Below are 3,989 nucleotides of genomic sequence, written 5' to 3'. Positions count from 1 at the left end.
ACTAAAATCCATTAATTTAACTTTGAAATCACACTTGGAAAAAAAAAAGACACAGTCTATCCCAGAGCTATAGCATGTGTGATCAACTTTACTCTATAAAAAGTTGTCTGTATTGGTGTCTGGAACCACCCAGAGGAAAAGAGGTGATGGAGCTGCATGGTCCAGTGGAAAGAGCTCCAGGGAGCTGGATTTAGTCCCAACTCTACGCCTCAGTTAGCACTTGAGGAATATTAAGAGGGTTGGAGTAGTCAGACATTTTCAAACTTTTTTTAGCCACAGATCCATTCTTCAAATAAGACCATGTACAAAGTCTAATATAGAAAAAGGCCACTGGGCACAGTGGCTCATGCCTATAAACCCAGCACTTTGGGAGGCCGAGGCAGGAGGATCATTTGAGGCCAGGAGTTTGAGACCAACCTGGGCAATATAGTGAGACCCCATCTCTATAAAAAATTTTATTTTATTTTTTTCAGCATGCAAAATCCTGGGAAAAAAATTTAAAAATTAGCTGGGCATGGGGGCATCTGCCTGTAGTCCCAGCTACTGGGGAGGCTGAGGCAGGAGGATCATTTGCATCCAGGAGTTTGAGGCTGCAGTGAGCTATGATTGTGTCACTGTACTCTAGCCCCAGCAACTGAGCGAGATCCTGTCTCCTTAAAAAAAAAAAAAAATGTGTGTGTATGTGTGTGTTTATGTGTATATATATAAAGGCAAAAGGAACATTAAGCAAGCTGGAATGGGTGTGGGAAGCCCAGATCCCATTTGCTTGTCTTCTTCCTCTCCTGCTTTCCCACATCATTGGCTCTGAGGAGCCCCGAAACTTGGAGTATCACAGTTTGAAAACAAGGGGTTAATATTCCCATATTCGAAGAGCTCCTACAAAAGACAAACCATCTAGTAGAAAAATGGATAAAGGATACAAATAGGCAGTTTATAGGTGAAGAATTGCAAATTACCAATAAGCACACAGAAAAATGTACATCCTCACTAGTATCCAGGAAAACATAAAACCAAAACATTTTCACTCCGATTGGAAAAATTTCAAAAGATTGGTACCATTCAGTGCTGGCTTAGATGTGGGGAAGATGTACTGCACATCCTGCTGGTGTGGGTGTCAACTACGACAACCTTTTAGGAAAGTTATTCGATGGTATGTGACCATCAACAAAGCAATCCACATTGGGAAACCTAGCTTACATTAATAGAAAGAAAATCATGGAATGTAAAAGTATCTGTCAAGGATATTTATGCATCACTTTTTGTAGTGGCAAAATAGCCTGAATGTTAGTCAGGGGAATGGTTGAATAAATTAGAATTCTTCTGGCCAGGCGCGGTGGCTCACGCCTGTAATCTTAGCACTCTGGGAGGCCAAGGCGGGCGGATTGTTTGAGCTCAGGAGTTCAAGATCAGCCTGAGCAAGAGCGAGACCCCATCTCTACCAAAAATAGAAAGAAATTAATTGGACAGCTAAAAATATATATAGAAAAAATTAGCCGGGCATGGTGGCGCATGCCTGTAGTCCCAGCTACTTGGGAGGCTGAGGCAGGAGGATCGCTTGAGCCCAGGAGTCTGAGGTTGCTGTGAGCTAGGCTGATGCCACGGCACTCTAGCCCGGGCAACAGAGTGAGACTCTGTCTCAAAAAAAAAAAAAAAAATTAGAATTCTTCTAAGATAAAGATACTCTGCCATTATTGAACAAAATCTCTATAAACTGGCCAGGCGCGGTGGCTCACGCCTGTACTCCTAGCACTCCGGAAGGCCGAGGCGGGCGGATTGTTTGAGCTCAGGAGTTCGAGACCAGCCTGAGCAAGAGCGAGACCCCATCTCTACCAAAAATAGAAAGAAATTAATTGGACAGCTAAAAATATATAGAAAAAATTAGCTGGGCATTTTTTTTTTTTTTGAGACAGAGTCTCACTCGGTTGCCTGGGCTAGAGTGCCATGGCATTAGCCTAGCTCACAGCAACCTCATTCCTGGGCTCAAGCGATCCTCCTGCCTCAGCCTCCCGAGTAGCTGGGATTACAGGCACGTGCCACCGTGCCCAGCTAATTTTTTTCTATTTTTAGTTGTTTGGCTAATTTCTTTCTATTTAGAGTAGAGACGGGGTCTCGCTCTTGCTCAGGCTGGTCTCGAACTCCTGAGCTCAAGCAATCCTCCCGCCTCGGCCTCCCGGAGTGCTAGGAGTACAGGCGTGAGCCACCGTGCCCGGCCCTCTTTCTTTTTTTTTTCTTCTTTTCTTTTTTTTTTCTTCTTTTCTTTTTTTCCCCCACCTCCCTTCTTTCCCTCCAAGTTTTCCACAGCCCAAGATCCTCCCAGCGCCACAGAGCACCCTGGGAAAAAGACATGCCTTCAGCCTCTGGGCATGGGGTGCTGTCTGCTCCGGCGCAAGCGTGGAGTTTGGTATAAGGCTGAACGATGGAGGACAGCACCACTGTCCCAGGACAGGAAGAAGACATGCCTCCAGGATGCCAGGGTGTCACGTGGATGGGAAGTCCAGCTAGGTCCAGTTTCGACAGAAGGTGTTGCCAGGGTGGCACTTACCCCGGAGCTGCCTGGTGCTGGCGACAGGTGCAAGGGGTGTTGGGAGTGGGAAGTGGGAGTAAACTCGAATTCCGGGAGATAAGTTGGAACACACCTGATTGCATTATTGTGATGAAGTGAATTCCTTTATGGAAACCAAATGCCAAACCCACCAAAGCTAATTTGTTCAATGCTTAGTCCTGTTACTCCCAATATTGACAAGTGTGTGCTATATGCCAGGCACTGTGTTTTACCTATTCATATATTAGCCTTTAATCCGCCCACAGCCTATGAGGTTAGTTTTTATGATCTCCATTTCACAGGTGGGGAAACAGAGACTCAGAGAAGTGAAGTGACTTGTTCAGGGCGCATAGTCAGCAAGAGCCAGACTGGGATGCCAACCCTGCCCAGGCTCTCGCCACCATGCTGTCCTGCCTTCCAGGCTGCGAGGCACGGGGACAGGGAAGGAGTTCAGGCCTCAGCCTATGACATGCAGGTCTGGAGTGATGACTCCTGCCTATGGTCACACAAAGCCCACTGGACTTAGGAGCACACATGGGGGCTCTGGGCGGAAAAGACCTCCAGGTGGGACCTGAGGAGTCTGCAAGCCCTTACCCAGCCCCCTCTGGCCTCTCACTCATCCCCACGGCCAGCGCTGCACCCCGCCTCTAGGGGTTTGTGGCTCTCCCTCTGAAATGCTGGCCAAATCCCTCACCTATATCCCTCTTGGCACAGTGGCTCTTCTAAAAGACAATAAAGTACTGTGGCTAAGGGCATGGGCTGTAGGCCATGGAGGTACACAGACCTGAGTTTACATTCCAGCTTGGCCATTCATTGGTGTGTCACCTGTGAGGCCTTTGGCAAGTGGCTTAACCTTTCTGAGCCTCAGTTTCCTCCTGTAATGGGAATATCAGCATGTATCTCATGTAACTATTGAGAAGATACACTGAGGCCACATATGTGAATATACCAGGCACATATTAGGTGTTCAGTAAATGATAGTTGCCCCCTGACTCTGAACTTCAGTTTGCTTGTTTGCTAAAATGAGGAAGTTGGATAAAAATTTAGGGCTTCTCAATTTTTCTGTTTAAGAACACCTATGGGCGTCACTCTAGATGGGTTTTGAAATTCTGGCTCATCTGCACAGTGGAATACAATGCAGCTGTAATAGAGAAGGCTTTTCAAAATCAGGTAAGTGAAAACGGTAAGATTAGGAATAGTGTATCTTGGACGCTAAAATCTGTATTAAAAAGAAAACAATATAAATAGGCGCTCTCCAGGTTTTCCTTTTCCTCTTGCAGCCAGGGCACTTCACAGTTTGTAAGAGTTTCAGCCCCACTCGGAGGAAGCCCTAAGTCTCCCCCACAGCACAGGGCCATGCTCCCCAGGGTAAGGGACAGGATTTGAGCCTAACAGGTCTAGAGGTCTGTCAATGCCTTTGCGCTGATATTCCGGGATTGTCTAGATC

The sequence above is a fragment of the Propithecus coquereli genome, unplaced genomic scaffold (assembly GCF_000956105.1).
Source record: "Propithecus coquereli isolate 6110/MARCELLA unplaced genomic scaffold, Pcoq_1.0 Scaffold341, whole genome shotgun sequence".
Classification (NCBI taxonomy): domain Eukaryota; kingdom Metazoa; phylum Chordata; class Mammalia; order Primates; family Indriidae; genus Propithecus; species Propithecus coquereli.
The sequence above is the reverse complement of the archived record's forward strand: the minus strand, read 5'-3'. Positions refer to the sequence as shown.